The sequence below is a fragment of the Homalodisca vitripennis genome, chromosome 1, assembly GCF_021130785.1.
Source record: "Homalodisca vitripennis isolate AUS2020 chromosome 1, UT_GWSS_2.1, whole genome shotgun sequence".
Lineage (NCBI taxonomy): Eukaryota > Metazoa > Arthropoda > Insecta > Hemiptera > Cicadellidae > Homalodisca > Homalodisca vitripennis.
Genome location: NC_060207.1, coordinates 207,589,414 through 207,608,230, shown reverse-complemented (window position 1 = coordinate 207,608,230; position 18,817 = coordinate 207,589,414).

Genomic DNA, 18,817 nt, shown 5'->3' with positions numbered 1-18,817 from the left:
AGCGACTTCGTATAAAATTTACTGGCAGAGGTTTTATTTTTCTTAGGCAGTATATTCCAACTATTTCACCTTTGAAATTGAAAAAGCAGATGGTGCCGTTGGTTAAAAATATGCAAATACTTATTTATAAATTGGAAATAAAAAAACAAAACAATTATCTGTTTTAAAGCTATTTTTCCCATTGATGACTTTATATAGAAAGATTGAAATTTCTGTAACTTATGGGACATCTAACACTGATAATGTAATAATATTATTGTTTTCTTCTTATTTGTTAGACTTTATATAAAAAAAAATTGTTATATATGTTTACTAGCAACGCTATTTTACTTTACATTGTACCTAGATGTTAATATATTAAAATGTATAAATATATAACAACTTATACATCTGAACTAAATTGATTTGTAGTAACGTCTGCATTAAAATAAATTGAGAAATAAAAAAATAAACAATACGCTAGTTTGCGTTTGAGCAAAAAGAAGGGTTTTATAATACATAGAATTTGAAGTATATGTAACGAAGCTATGGTGGTAAGGATTGAATAAATGTGAATTTTGATCTTTCTGGTAGTGCAGCGTCTAAAATTTCATATATTCTGACACATTTTGTGAATTATGTACAACATCCAAGCAGGTGAAAAGGCCAAACTAATTATAATTTATAACACGTTTCACGAAGAATATGAAAGGGTCGGCTGTTAACACTTACGCGCTTTTGAACACTAGAGGTCGCTTAAAAGCAGCAGCGGAATTATATTTATTTTCATGCATTCAAGATCTCTTCCAACTTTTCCTGTCTGTTGATTTTCTTTTCATCATGTGTAACGAATAATTTTACATTAAACTAAACTTAATAAACAACTGTTGACATTTTTTACATGCTGATTAGATGTAACTGACAATTCACAAGGTAATACAAGTCATAGCTTTTTAACGAATTACCCGTAAACAAAAGGATTGTTAATTTTTAGTAAAAAGAGTATCTATACAAAACAATCATTGAATTTGTACTGTATAGTTACTGTTATTCACGAATGATACATCCATCTGAATATCACACAGGTAAAGTTCGTTATTAAACAGGAAAGTATTTTTTTTTACCTGTTTTAGGAAATTTCTTCTAAAATGTTGTTAGTAATTTACAACTAAGAAAACCATATAAATCTTGAAAATCATTAATTTTTGTTATTAACCAAAATCTAACCTAATTTGTAAACTTATGAATGATTTTAGAATTGCTATGCCAACGCAGTATACTACAATTCTCTTACAGTCAACCCGTAAATACCACTTAAAAAAATTTAATTTTTGTGAGAGTTTGGGAGTAGTGTAAATGCAGCCTACAATTGAAAGTTTTTTCTAACCAACGCTGCTCTCCAATTCTCGTGTACAACTGTTCGACACGGGTGTGGCACTATTTGCGATAGATATTCTACCCATTTAGTCTAACAATGTTTGCTGCCAGACACAAAACTGGAGCAACTTCTTGACTTTGTAAATGCAGTTTTACAGTTACTATAATTGTAACAAAGTAAAACATTTCAGCGTTCTAAACCTAAGCAATTTCCTTCTAAAATCAGTCGGATTGGTAGGCTACTGAGAATATCTGGGATGATTGACAATTTACTTTCCATCCACATTATAGTAATTATGGTGAAAATAAGATGATCCGATTAATTTAGACGTGAATTTTCCCATACCAATCTGGTTCGCACTGACTTGATACAGAACACCTTTTCCAGAAGTCTCTGGGGTTTACTACACTTTATGACAAGGTCGATATAATGTATTTGTCTAATTGGATAATCATCACTTTATTACCCGTAATCAGAGATGAAACACTGTAGTTACATGAATTAAACCACCTTATCCACTACAACTTGCTTAATCGAATCTAGATTTTTATAAATATGTTGTTCCAATGTACCTAAAATTAAAATGGCAATGAAATCTAAAGAACCAATGAATGTTCTGAATCCTAATGTTATTCTATAATAATACCTATAACTAAACACTTATAAAATGATAATAAAACGAATGCATATATATATATTACTGGTCTAAATATTTTACTCACATTAAAATGCGTAATACAATTTTAAGAGATTTAATACACCATTCAGTTCTTAATCTCATTACGTTTTAATAACTGTAACACAGGATATTGTTATACAGTAGTTAGAAATCCAAATAACTGACGCGTTTAGTTACTAAAATTTCCGGGAATTCTCTTGTTGCAACTACACAGCGAATATTGCGCACTGTAAATTCAGATTGTATACAACATATAGACAAAAATAATTGTGTTGAAAAAAATATTGTTGTTCCAATAAGTTTTAAAAGAAATAAACAAAATAGTTAGGAATATAACGTTTAAACTTTCTATAGAGGCATATTTTTTTAACAAAACAACTTGAAATATTTTTATTGCTTTATGTAGGTCGACGGCGCCATTTAGGATCATCATTTAAATTGTGTCAATTCGTTTTGCTAATTATCATAGATTTGTGACATACTGTATTGTTATATTCATACCGTGTGTACGAACAGTGCAAATGTCATAACTGCAAGTATCTTTTATAAAGATGTTTCACTGCAATTATGTTCAGTAAAAATAAATTGAGGTTTAAAACGATATAACAGAATCTTGACTCACTAAACGATTGGGATCCGGAACATCAACTAATGCTGGGAGCAATGTGGCAGTAACTCTCATCTCTCTTCAATGTACTGCTTCTTGTTCACAACGTTATTGTGTCTGGAGGGTGGTTTGCTCTCAGTAATTACCGCACTAGAGCGACTGAATAAACACTAATTTCCTTTCCCGCTTAAATAATAGAGTATGTAATAGTTTTTCATTAATGAATATTCATAATTAAATATAAAAGGTTATTAATCTTAAACAAAATTTCAATTCCAAACATTAACAATCCTTTTAAGACTCTTCAAAATGTACAGCAACATTTTGTTTCATTCTTTTTTTAATTTCAAAACTCCTAATCGCTGCAATCGAAAAATATTTTTATATTAAAGTTCTTTTATTTGAATAAGATAAGCTACATTAGCACCTCAGAGTTCTAAGAGTGACTAGTACGTATATTCAAAAACGCAAATTTTCAATTTATTTATTAAACCGATGAATAAAAATTCAAAACCTTTAATACCTCATAAATTTGTCAGCTTTTTGACAGTGACTATACTGCACAAATAAAATTCCACGTTTTAATATATGTTACAATTTTTCATATCAAATTAATTAGCCTACAAAGCACTAATTTGCTTTGCTAATGATCGACCAATAAATAAATAAACGTTCGTAATAGGTTCGCTGCTTGATAAAGTATCATTGTAGCTACAGGGTGAAATAATATTGGAGCAGCAATAATAAAATCTAGATTCTGAGAAAAAAAGAACAAAGTACGAGTCATACATCACTATATATTTTTAAGTCCTGAAAACGGATTGTAAACGACATAAGATCCTCGTGTTGGAGAAATCCTACAGAATCGCGTGAAGCTTTTCACACATGAACGCAATACATTTCACAGTCGGTGGTATTCAATATAACTGCTGTAAACGGTATAGAGAATGTCAATCCCTTTTATATGGGGTCTGTGCCACTTCAACTATTCTTTTACTCCACATGTATTACTCTATAACATTTAAATATATTTAAATAAGGTTTTAAATTACCCTTAGTAGCAATTATATAATTTATTTACTCATATTTACATAAAGCATTTTAAGTTATATTTATTTCGCAGGTTTTTTGAAATTATGAGCTTATTCGTACAATAAACTAACATTTTAACTAGAGTCCAAAATAATGTCATAATTTATGAAAAAATAAGTTTTTGTAAATAAATGCTCTCATTTATTAATATTTCTTACGCCACATGTTCTCATTTGATATTATATAAATAATTAAAAACAATTTGACATGTTAAAAGCTGTAATAAAAAAATATCTACATTTCATATTAACTATAGAATCTTAAAAAAAATTTCGAAGTATTTAGTATTAAGTATTTTATACTAAATATTTGATCTTGTTCTTATTTAGGATGCCAACAAAGAATGCGTATTTGGTATACATCTCTTTACATTCAGCAAGTTTTTTGGAAAACCAAAAATTTTTTACGATATACTTGTATTGTTTTGCAGCTACTTTAGCTTAACGCCCATCGATGATCACAAATCTAGAATATATAATCATCAATGATAAATAATTATATTTTATTAATTAATATATTCGCCCTTTATCTCGGATGACAATAAACAGAACATTTCACTTTTTAAACCTAAAAATAAGCATTAAAATGTCAGCTAACTACGCTACCTATTCTAATTAACGTACATATCAGTCTCAGGTAGACAAAAACATTGTAAAATTCTCTTTATATAAATAATTCTTTAAAAATGCTCTATAGTTTTTCATTTTTGTCGTTTTTGAGTTATGATAGAAGGTTATTGAAGGAAAAAGCACCAGTACAAGACACTTCCCTCTTAGAGAGAGCAAGGCGGTGAACTAGCGTACTATTTTACCTTGAGGGGAATTTATGACTTTTTAGAGCAATTTGGGCGTTTTATGTCAATTATTAAAAATTATTAGTTTATATATGTAAAGAGAAGGAAGGGTTTAAAACTTCAAGTGACTGGAAGACTACATGAGTTCAGGAGTGGTACTCCTTTCATAATCCAGAATACTCTTTTCCGGGAAGATTCTGGACGCACGAGAGGATCCTCCCCGTAATTCAATGCCATGAGACATAACAGAAAAACCGGTTCAGAACATGATAATTTGAAACTATTCAGTGAAATTCAGTGAAACCAGAGGCCAGGGAGTTAAGGAATCTTACAGTTACCTTAAATTGATTGAATTAATTTCCAAACTTACATTTTTCTGTAGGATATTGCGGATTCTCCAAAGTTCGAAATCTTTAATCATGGACGGCCAGTTTTTAATTGAACTCCAATATTTAATTTTCTCCGGTTTTTATTCATTATAAATGCCATAATCATGCCCCGAACCATTTCTTAATCAGTAAATAACTACTTTTAATAGCAGCCTTGAGGTAAAAAGATAAAAATGCCTATCATCAACAAATGATACAAACAGAACTGCACAGTTTAACTGACAACAGATAACGTATTTAATTAAATTTTCTTAAGTTCCTTGGAAACAGGTCGAGGAAGTGGAGTTTAGAAAGTATTACAATACTTTATCATAAATGATTTCGTATGAAGGAAAGGTGTATTTAGTATTCATGAGTACTTTTTACAAGTATTTTGAGTACATTATTTTTGCTAGTATTAGGTGAGTAACAACATTGAATTATAGTACTCGTATGTTCAGAAGATTACGTTATTGTATGATTGTATTTTAATAATTTAGACACGGTGGGTTTGAGCTGTGAAGTGGAATAATACGAATGTCTATGCAAACTAGACATACATTTTACTTAATTACTGTAGTTTAAAAATGTTTAATTTTCCTGAAGATATGGGATGTATAATAACTATTTTTATCGTTTTATATGAAATTTTGGAGGAACATTAATAAAATCCTCACCATTTATTCAATTAATTTTAAATAACAGTAAATTATAATTTCTAGTAATTAAATTATGTAAATTAGAAAGGCGTGGCAAGCCTTAAAAAAATTCTAGTTTACATGAAAATTATATGTTAATGTATTGAGGCAATTGCTCTCAATTTAAATATTCTGGTACTATGGCAGATAACTAATCTGAGGAAGGGGTCAGATAGGAGATCTCTAAACGTAGTGTTAACAGATTTTGGTGGCTCATGTTCGAAAAAAATGAAACCGTCCGTCTTTTAAACCAAACACAATTAGCAAAGATACAATACTGTAACGTTATGGATATTTGAGATGACCTAAAGAAGGACGAAAAATGAATTACTGAAGCCCTGAACATAAGGGGTGTGTAAGTAACGTAAATATAAGATGGCACCCTAAATGGAATAGATTCCTAAATTTTAAGCTCCTGCAGAAAACACTCTTCTTATGAACATTCAAAAGGGTAAACAAAACCGTACACCATTAGTGACTGAAGTAAAATTGCTTTTTTATCTTGTTTAACTTTCTCTGTGTTTTATTTTGTGAGAGTGAATTTCGGATACGTCTGAGTGAACTTTTAGTAAATCAGCCATTAGGTTTTGCCAATATTTATAACACTTGTTTAAGTTGGTACAAGTATGGTAGTTATTTGAAAAATGAAGTAATTAAATTATGGGATTTTAATATCGTTAGTGGAATTTTTAACTAAACTGCAATAACCTAAACTTTTCCTGTAATCGTTTTGAAAAATAAGACGCCAACATTTGAATTTTATTATGAATTTTTAGTACCTGAAAGTCACAAGTAATTTAGTAACTTTCTTGCAGCAGCATTATATTAAAACGAATTAAACGTCAAGTTGGTTTCCTTAGCTATTTATTTATACATATATATATATATATATATATGATATATATATAATATATTATAAAAAATGGAACAAACAATGGATACAAACAGTTTGAATATATCCGTATTAGGTAAGTTAGGTATTAGGTAAACATATATGATTTGTCCTGAAAATTCAGTTAAAATTTTGGTGACATATTTGTTGGAGACGATCATTTAATAAGTTTTTCTAACATAAGTATCCGTATTTTTTTGTCTCTTTGAGGAAATGAAAACCTTTCTGTACAAATATTTTTCATCTGCTTGTCAACAGCAAAATCGAGAATGAAAAGAATGGCTTGAAATTATGCATGCAACGTTGGGAAAGCCCGTTTTGTGACGTGTTGTGGGGAAACCTTTAAATATTTAGTTTCACAATACAAGCTACTGTTAGTAAAATAACGAACTAAAACACTAACTTATGTTTAAAAAATGGTTTTGTAACACGTCCAATTGGGTTAGATCACAAAGAGCCCAAACAATTCTAATACTAAAAAGGTTCAAAAATTAATATTTATTCAATAAAATTTGTAGATTACAATAGTATGGGTTCACTGGTCAAGCAACAAGGGGGATATAACACATGCTTATGGAACATCAACTTATTCGCAAAGCAAAAACATTAAAAAAAGGACTTTTGGGCTCAAATAGAACATAATCAGTCAGCAGGTAAGGTAGATGAAATTTTATAAATGTACGGTAGTAATAAGGGTAAAGGAAAAATTTATAGATTGGAAGAATATGAATTATATAAATATTTAAAAGCCATGAAAAATAATATTAAAATTTAGCTCCCACTCTATTTTCCAGCGCCCAAGTACATAAAAAAATTTTATCTGCCTCTCTCTAATCTGATAAGAATGATAAGGAACAGGTGTACTCATGCCCTCGTCATAATATTGTGTTTGTGTCGACAGGGCTGTAATTTTTATTCTTCCGGTGGTTTTTTTTATGTTGTGTGTGTTTTCATGCACTTATAATATATCACATTTATTTCGCTGACAATGTCTTCCGTTTGTCTGAAATGATGATAATGTCGCATATAACGCATTGTTTTGAATGAGATGAACGATGCTGCAAACGATACATAATTAATCTCGTCTTCGCAAAGTTCATCTTCTCATATGGATACACAAATTCTCTAAATTTCGTTTGATTGCTACAGTTTATAACTCAGTTATGTATTCAAAGATGGTATCTAGATTGCCTGTGACAGTAAAATTAAAATACTAAACCATAATAAAAACCTCCGTACCGCCTTAAAGTGTACATCTAGGTTAGGGCAGTAATCCAGAATCAGTGAATTTTAAAGTACATTTCGCCTTGGTGACTGACTTAAAACTCATGCCAACGTGTTGCCAATGTGAACAAATAATTAAACTTATCTTACTATTACATCGTTATCGTTATGTCAAATATACACGATGCGTACCGCAGGGCGTCCCAGTTGTGCTATAATAAGTGCTTAAAACATTAAACCTCAATGTGGGTCAATATTGTTAGAGACGAGACCACTGGAGACAAAACTAACAAGAGATTCTGCAGCGGTTGCTCTGAGTTTCTGTTGATATAGAGCTTAGTTGATGTTTGAGTTACTGCCTTTAAAATATTCTGGTCAGTTGTATTATTTAACTAGGAAATACTACTGCATAGTTTCAATAATAAACATGTATCCCCAGGCAAATACATAAAAAGCAGCCATAATAAAAACCACCCATGCACACCCATGCTATGGTGAAATTCGTTATCCTAAGGCTTTTTTTTCATCGTTGATTATGATTTTATACTACTTGTGATTTGCTAAATCTATTTATTTTAGATCAAACCATCTGAATGAAATAAACCCTGTGCATTTATTAAAATATATATGTTTTAAGTATTATTAAGAAGAATGTAAAGATAATACGCTTTTTAAATATAAAAACATATTATTATTGGTGAAGTCATTTTTTTCAACCTTCTTACCTTCTATGCGCAAAATTTATTCTACATTGTTTAATCATGTAATATTAATGGGAAGTTGAGAAATACTAAAAATAGACAACTATATCAAATATAAAAAAATTAGACCAATAATAAAATGCATTATAAAAAGTAGGTTTTATTTTAGTTTTTTATATATTAAGACTAAAATTATTATAAAGACAACATTTTTACATAGCTTGGATAAGTTCATTGGTTAGTCTTAACTTATAGAACATTTCAATATGTTGGCCATTCGCACTTTTTCACTTATTTTAACTTACCCATTTCCCAATATAGCCTCAATGTGACATTTGTTATAGAAATATTAGACAATTATAGAGAACTATTATGCTTTCACTATTTGCGCCAGAATTGAGTACAGTTTTAAAGATTAAGGTTTTTTTAATTTTAGAAAAGGATTGGTTTTACCTAAGGTAATATGCAAAGCAAAAAATATTTTTTTAAATATCCGGGTTATGTTATTGCATATTTATACGAGTTTCGTTTATATCTAGTAAGGTCTTAAGATTATGACCCTACAAACATTTACAGCAGCATAGCGGAAATAATTGTAACAACTGCAACTGCAGTAAATAGACAGTGCTTACACATAGATTTAATAGGTTCGTCAAACAACAAAAGTTTCAATATGGGCGAGTTTTCACATTTGAGCTGAATTTTTTCTCGGGTGTTTCATAGCATAGCTCATATCTGAAACGGTTTATTAAACTGTAGAGCAATTAAGAAGCATTTATGTTTACCCTTTATATAACCGTTACTTTCAAGATGGCGATTCTAAAATTCTACACAATGCATTTTCATTTTGAAACTTCGAAATAACAGCTATTTGTACTTTTTCCAAATCAGCTGAAAGCGATATTATATAATGCTAATCAATAGAAATCTAAAACATTTTTGTATGAATTAACGATTTACATACCTACTTCTAGGTTTAATTACATCTGTACATGAATACATACGGTCTGTACTTTGTGATGTAATTAATTAATGAGAGAAATCCAATGAAAGCAATTAGAGTAACTGGATGTACAGCACACTGATTGGATTGACTAATGTGTGGTTTGCACATGTGCTCAGCATCTATTGATCTCTGTAAATGCACAAAGAAGACAAAGAAATAAATTACGTAAACAACGATATTTCAGAAGTAAACTGTTCTTACAGGGTAGCACTTAAATTTTACCTTTAATAAAGAATGGGAAATGTATAGAATACTTTTCTCATTCGTATGATCCTCAGTAATTATGTTAAAATGACCGCCAAAGATGCAAACGCTGTGCTTAGTTTTGTCAACGTGCGCTTTTTAACGAGGTATAAGGTTTTGTCAGGCACACTGTTTTGTGAGATACGCTGTTTTCAAGCTTCACTGTTTTGTCAAACGTTTCCAAAAATTGGTATTAATATGCTCTCTGCAGGTCGACACTGTTCTTCCTCTTAGCAAAGAAATTGACAAGAAGAGGTCACTCACTGCCTTCAGAGTAAATTTTCTTGAAAAGAGCTCTAGTATAAAATAAATGTTGTCAGTAGTCTTGAGTTTTTATGATTACCTCGAATAAATTTTGAAGTAGTGAAAGCTAGTTTTTATGATTACCTCGAATAAAATTTTAAGTAGTGAAAGCTAGTCACATTAAAACTTATTATAGAGTTCTCGTACAGTATTTTTTTCTGGGGATATATTGTGTAAAAAGTATGAATACAGATTGTAATTTCATGTGATCAAAAATTACTATCCAGATACGGTGAATATACAACTAAACCTTGTTTTCACTTGATATTTCATAGAATTTTACGATTAAAATATAAAAGGCAGCAAATTTAGGAGCACAGTTAAATATTTTTGAGGAACATAGAAATGGAAATGTCTAGAACAGACTTAAGATGTTCTGATCTGTGATAAGGAATATATACCGTAACGGCTTCTCAGAGAACAACAAAGCGATTCCAATTCAAAAGCTATTTAGAGCAGCTCCTAGGCGTTATCTTATCGCGCCAGTACTCCAATTTATGTTCATATGACTGCACAATCATTAGTTGTATACTTACCTTGTATCACATATTTATTACACATTCAAAAATCATGCAGTAAGTTTATGTAAAGTATCATCATTCTATAATAAACTTTTATTTTATTAACTCTCTAATTAATTATGTTTTACAAGTAAAATTAAACAACTTATAAAATTACTAAATCCCAAAAAATACATTTTTAAAGACGTTTTTAAAATAGACTAAAACGATTAAATTAGCTTCTGTTGCATTCATGCAGGCTCATAATCCAATTTAAATAGATCTAAAAGTGTTTGTTAAATATAAAATTGCTGGGTCATAAGAACGAACAACTATTCCATATATAATCGCCACTTTACACCTCAAATAGTAACATTAATTTTATCTTGTTGATCATTTTTTTACGAGTGGCTGACGGAACAAAGTCGTGTACCAGGAATGTTTTATCGAGTTTAGTTTTACTCAGATAGTATGATAATTATTTTCAGCATAACCCCCAAGTTTCATTTTATTAGCCTACACACATATACACACAAACAAATTAATATTTTATTGGTTTTGATAATCAGTCTGGGTTGTGATAAGGAAAATTCAAAACTTCTTTCTAAAATACATTCATAAGACTAGTTACAGTAAAATATGTCTATGAAGTAATACATTGCGTTCATAAAATATTGAATTAACTACACCTAAATAAATATGTAGCAGCAGTTCAGTAATGTAATCCATACATTATGGATTTTCGTTTGATAATACAACAATCCTAAATAAACCCCGTGTTTGCTAGGGACGTTATTTTAGGATGGTTGTATAATATAGTCCAGACTAATCTGATACGTTGGTCAACCCACATAATATGTTAGTGCATAATCTAGCTAAAACATTGTGTGAAAGCGTTATAGCATAATATATACATATGTTATTAACCTAAAAATCATATTAACTTTTATATCGACAAAATACGCAGTTGTACGTCTAGTCGATATGGTTCTAGAGGGGCTAGAATGTCGGGATCCCACATTGAGTGTGTTCCTAGACTTATCGAAAGCATTCGACTGCGTTGACCATGTTACAATGCTTGACAAACTTGAATCTCATGGCATCCGAGGCGTGCCTCTCCAGTGGCTCAGCTCATTTTTAAGCCACAGAACCCAAATTGTCCAGATCTTAAACAAATTATCTGAACCAATTCACCTGAGCTATGGTCTCCCACAGGGCTCAATTCTAAGTCCAATTCTCTTCCTGATCTATGTCAATGACGTAGGTTCATCACTTCTGCACGGAAAACTTGTGCAGTATGCTGATGAAACGACTCTCTGTTTCACTAGCAAATCAAAATTTATTCTGGAACAGCAGAGTTTTGTTGAGATCAACAACTGCGTCCAACATATCAACAGCCTCAATCTTAAGACAAATTCTGCAAAATCTAATTTTCTAAATTTTACTTTGCGATCAGTAGACAGGCATGACGAGCCTACTGTTATGTTGGATGAACAATGCTGGAAGAAGTCTACTACTCGAAATTCCTGGGAATATACCTAGATCGAGGGTTGACTTGGAATAATCACATCGATTACGTTTGCTCCAAATTGGCCTCAGGCATTTATGTTTTGAGGTCTCTAGTCAAATACTGCCCTATTCAGGTTCTAATGATGGCGTATTATGGCTTGATTTACCCCCATCTCACTTACGGGTTGGTGTTATGGGGAGCTTGTGCAAACAATCAATTTATGACAGGGTTCAAGCTGCAAAAACAAACGATCCACATTATCGCTCTGTTGAAATTTAGAGAGTCGTGCAAGGAAGCCTTCAGAAATTTACAACTGTTGACGCTGCCCAGTCTCTACATCTTGGAAACTCTGTTTTGTATGTCTAAATGTACCATGACGAATGGCCGACACATACATGCGTATGAGACTATAGGCAGAGATAACTACCGAACTGGTAGACACAGAACGGTGGTTTATGAACGCTTGCCTTCACAGGCAGGTGTTCATTTCTTCATCAAATTAGCAAATTCAATAAAAAACTCTCCAACGCCCACGGTGTTAAAAACTCGTTTGAAACGCTTTTTAGTATCACAAGCATTTTATAATGTAAACGAGTTTTTAGCATATGATTGGGAGACCACTAATTAAAAAGACTGACTGAATCCGTCGCTGGAAGTGGGAATCATTGGCGAATGAATGGATGTATGTAAATTTGTAAATTGTATGTCTGAATTAGATCTATTTTGGAGTGTATGACAAAATTCTAGCAAGTATAAAGTTAACTTTTGCCATGCGTTATAGAATGTTCCGGCCATAAAAATCTGATTTGACCTGATTTGAATTGATTTGATTATTATCAACATATAAAAGAAGATTGGAAAAATCCAGTTTTGGGTAATACATGAGAAAATACAAATGTTGACATAGTATATCAGGGACGTAAAGACACAGTTTCGCTGACACAGCTTTACATGTGACGGGCACTCCACTCTGTGTGGAGTCGATATTGACAGCTTCAGGATGTGATATCAGCTGCACAATCCCACACATCCAACCATCACTCATCTCTTCTTTATGTATTTATTTAATTACAGTATTTGGTCATTAGGATACAGTGATTATTAAAGGACGAAGTATGATTTTTTTATGTAATAACCATTTTGTAAAGAATTATTGGAAAATTTATTTTCCATCTTATTATTACAAACTAAATTACGAGCATCTGAAATATGTTCCATTACTCGACGTCTCGTCAGGCGTGCAATTCACATTGCTCAGTAATAGTACTAATTCCAGCTGTTCGATACACTTACATTTGTTTAAACCACCAACCTCACTCGGACATATGGTCCATTACTCACTGCATGTGGTACTAATGATAATGGATTGCTCTTACTAAAATTTATGCTCTTAAAAAAATACTCTTTCACGTGTTAACATTATGGTTACTCTTGACAAGTGTATGAATGTGTGCTAACGCTCAGCCAAATCTCAGAGAGTCACATAAGCAATCATCGAAATCGATGTTGTTTAAATATAAATGAAGCTTCATACAACATTTCAAGTCTACTAGACAGTAATCTTCGCTGAAGCTTCGTCAATTATACTGTAAAGTATAGTTTTGTCAACCTTCTTAGTATTATTATCATTGTGGAAATTGTTTACCTAAAGTAAAATTGCATATTGTAACGCAAAGGTAAAATTAATACCAAATTATTTTGTCGTATATGAAAAAAATGGGGTAGTCTGACTTTTCCAGTATTCTTCAGAGCTCAATGTTAAAAGGATAAACTTAATTTGAACGACTTGAAGCTTATGTATCCTATCTAACGCAAGACATACAAGGAAGACGGAATTCCCAGAACACATAGAAGATAATGTGGAGTCCCTTAATACACAGAGTTGGTCTCAGCTCGCAATCTCTGTAGTATTAATCCGATATACTATTCCATCTGATGATTACACACAATCAGATATGGTTAATGAAATTTGCTAACAAACCTAAGGGAATCATTTAGTACCTGAGAGGTACCTCGTACATGAAAGTAATTTAAAATTATAATTAGCTGTTATGGAATCAATAAGATTGCCTCTTTTGTTATTTGAGTATGAATCAGGCATTTAATATGTGTGTAGAATATTTACTATATGGGTTTCAAGTGTATATCAAAATTAGTATACTATAAAATTATAAAAATATTTTTAATCTGGCTTGCATTAACTCCCTCTTACGTTTCCACAGCACATAACAGGTGCAAACTTTTACATTGGGGCCCCTCAATTTGGCACCTGTTGTAACCCCTATTCACACCTGCATACTTAGATTATAAAACCTAAACGGAGTATAAAATTCAAATAAGATGGAACATGTTATAACATAAATAATACTTAGCTATTTATCAACACAAAGTAGAAGTACCCCACACCGTATGTTGAGTAACAGACTTTGCTGAGATTTAATTTAAAATGCCAAGTATAATTTCAAAATTTCAGTTTTATTTTATTATTGCCAGACAATGATGCGGAAGAAAATTTTGTACACCGCCTTTCAAATAAAAGACACATTTTTATCAGCCTAATGAATAATGAGCTTCAACGACGATCGATCGATTGTAAATTAAAATCTATGTTTTTTTTTCGAAATTATTTGTATCGCTTGTCAGGTACCAACAAACATTAGAATAGAACAAAGTAGTTGGTGATGAGGGGTCTGAAAGGTGCGCCGCGCCCCTTATCACATGTGATTCTAGGTAGTGATGGGAACAACCGATTGGAAACATATGTTTCATTCGATTGTTAGAAGACCTGGTTTAATCGGTTGGAGTTTACAGTTGTTTTGCTCAATGGCTGAATACAGTTGGGCAATTTCAGTCGGTTGATTTACTTCGTGTAGTGTCTAAGTGAGTTAACTGCATTTAAACTGTGTTTTTACTGAACGTGCTGTATTAAATTTGACAACGAATTTAAATAACTGTGTATTTATTATAAATTTTATTATTTTTATTACTATAGTTATTATAAATTTGGTTTTAATTAAAAAATATTTAATTTTAACTATATTTACTATCGCAAGGTTAAATTTTTATATTAGTAAGTTCATTTAGCCTTGAAAATTAACGATTACAATTTTCAAAAAGTCTTTACATAATTGCAAAATTTCAATAAAAGCTATTACTTTCTCATTCTCTTTAAAAGTTCACAAATTAATTAACGTATTCTCACAAAAAGCTCCCAACGGTTGTAGGGCGAAACCAGCTTAATTACATCTTTAATAACTGAACTGATTTCATTATTAAATGAATAAGGAGAGATTTGGCGAATAAGGTAGGGGTATCTAAAACACAATCATGAGACAGAACAAAAGTACCCGTGACATGAGTGCTCCAAAAAAGTACATTTATCCAAATCAGCTGCTCCGTCCTAGATCTACCTGTGGTCCGTGCTAGTGAGTATGTAAGTATGTTCAATAAACTCGCGAGATTTGTGGAATTAAATCTAACAAATCTTGCTTTAAAACAAGAATCTAATTAACATACTTCCTCTTTAACTTAGGGAATTCTAATTTTGCTAGTCTTGATCCAATCAATATGTTTATAACTAGTAAACTCAACAATCCATTTTGATTACCCTAACTATAATACTATTTTAAGTACACGTGAATTACACTATTCCTAAATCAAATCAGACTGTGTCTTCAGGAAAAAAACATTCTTATCGCATTGACGAAATAATAGGGGATTGAATTGAACTTATAACATAGCAGCAATAAGCACAAAGATCGGTTTTTATTTTATAATGCCGATAAAACTGAAACACTTTTTAAAGGATATGACGGCCGTATTAAACGTAAACTACAATGAAATTTAAATCAAATATCAACCCGTAGGGGAGGGAATTGGAGCACACCGTCCAGTAGAATTCATCGGTTTATAATTACAATGGATTATTAATATCGAATTTATATACAATAGATCTGTGGGTGTTTGATCAGTGAAATACCTAAACATATTCCACTTCTCTTTTGCCCCAAATGTCCTTTCATATTAATTTTAAATTTATTTTAAAATATCTATATAAAAATACAAAACTTTATATAGATAAAACTTTACAAATTTTTATAAATACTAATAGTTGTAAAATGCATTTTGTAAGGTTAATACAGTTATGGCAACATCCAAAAAAATTCAATACTTTGTTACATTATATTAACAGAATTTATTTTAATATTATTATTGAATTTCCTACTTAAAAATCCGAAATAATAACAACATTGATAATTTTTAAGTGTCTCAACAATTGTACATTTCCCAAAATGCTCTTGAATAAATATTTATATTATATATAAGCCAAATTATGATAAATATCGTTGGTTTTACATTGCTTATTTTGATTTCTTTGTATGTTTTATTTAATTACAAATGTTCATAGTTCCTACCTTCTATACATTTTAAAGAATACTATTCATATACTTATTTATATATAATTCGCTACAGTTATATTATTATTTTATTTTTATGGATTGTTATCCGTTCTTATATATTTAATTGCATTTCATCGTATGTTAGTGTTTTACTTTATTGTTAGCTTGTAGGGCTATTAACTATCGGGCTATCTCCTTATTGTTTATTAGCATATTTATAAGTTTTTCCATTAAAATTAGTATAATTTTTGTATCCGGATGAATTTAGCACACATATTGGTGATCGATAGATTATATACCTACTTTGAATTGAAAAAAATCTAAAAAACGTTCCCACAATGCGAGTAATTTCGAAATGTGTTGGTTCGAGAAAGAACGCATTGAAGATGTCAAGTATATATACTTAAGTGCTATACTTGACACGAACTATTTCTTGAAAACCTCATGTCACGAAACTAGCGCAGCCGAACTGAAATCAAATCGGTCTGGAATATATTATTAATCAATCTTTTATCTTTGTACCATAAGTTTAGTTTCAATTGTAATGCTATATTATTGAAAGCAATTATTTTCTATGTTGAAGAATTATAGTAGTATACTGCAAGTGATCAGGTACAAATTATTGAGATATACTTTGTTTTCTTATTAGTAAAGAAAATAAAGTCAGAAGGTAAAGAAGGTTTCCCGTTGTCTCATCAAGTCCACAATTGTGTTCAATGAGAAGAAAACAAGGAGAATATCTTGTTATGCAGATTACACTATATATATATATATATATATAATATATATATATATATATATATATATATATATATATATAATTTTGTAGTCTGGATATCTCTGTTGTCGAAACGATGTAAATAGTTCGTTTTGATCTTCTTCGTCGGCAACATTTTTGGATCTCTTCGACGTACATGACTCCAGATTCCAGACACATTGAAATAATTGATATTCCCGAATACATACAGCAGAATTTATGTATTGAGAAGGACTTTTCTAATTAAAGAACAAGAAGTTCATTTCCTCAGGTGTTTTAAAGTTTGTGATGTTTTGTAAAACACATTCATGGTTAAAAGTATTCCACTCATGTCGTAATGTTTTTATGGTACCCGAAAATATAATATGCGATGCATTTGATTTAGTTTGACTCAACGACCGTAATGCCCCAATCAATCACGAAACCCTCGAAGAAGACAATGGTGAGGTCCATGGATGTAGATTGTCGGTCTTAGCCTGTAATCCCTATAATGATATTCCGATATACTCTATTGCATTATAATGTACACGATCAGGCGTTGGCGATAAGATTTTCAATTAAACCTAAGCGGCAAATTAATTATAAACTCAAGTACACAACTAACTACAACATAACTCCACGCATTATAACTATATATAAAAACAACAAATTCTGTTTAATGCATTTTCAAAAAATCAATAAGGTTCGTTTTGGGATAAAGGGAAAGCTACGTACAAAGTTTCAAGATCTCTGGACCATTCTATAAAAAGTTATTTCGCCGGTGTTCCGCCTCCTGACTATTTTACCCAAAAATCTATAGCTATCTTCCTAAATAATATAAATACCACATTTAAAGGAAAGTTTCAAGGATGGATTTTCAATGTTCTACGTATTTGTAATGACAGTTTTGGTGTTCTCGGTGCTGCCGTGAACGGATAACCGTACGGACAACGACACTCAGCCACTCAAATATTTCATTTTTGATATTTTTATAAATGTATGTTTTGAACTAGTCCCTTTTTCATTACTTGAATTATTGGTTTTTAAATAATATTGTTGAAAGGTTTTAATTCGAACATTAAATGTCACATTATGATTGAAAAATTGCTGGCGCAGTAGAAATAAACCGTTAAAGTTAGTATATAGTTAAAGATAAAAACAAAGAAATATGTTATGTTCTCAAGATTCTCACAGCTAAAAATGCCCTGGGGAGCCATACAAGTGCGTTGTTTGTCTCTTGATATTTGTTATCAGAATAATAATCGTATCTTCTCTCTATAACTAGGTCAATTTTCTAAACAACTAATTTGATTCTTTATCATTGGTACACTAGTTTCCAACAATTATTACTATCTGATTTTCGTGGATTTTCGGAATAAAATTGATCTAAACATAAAGATAAATCTCCATTGTAATAACGCGAAAAAACACGACACGGAGCTGTTATCTGCACGGCAGTTGGGTAAGTAGCCTCCAGAGTGAAAGCTGCTTTTAAAACTTAAGAGTTTTATCATCACACACCACGCACGCACGCACACACACACACACGCACGCACGAACGCACGCACGCACACGCACACACACACACACACACACACATATATAATGTCTATATACGCATAAAGTGTTGTGACTTTTAGTTTTATTTCCTGAATACTATACTTCAAAATTCTTAATATTTTGCCCCGCATCTCCAACGACGGAGTTA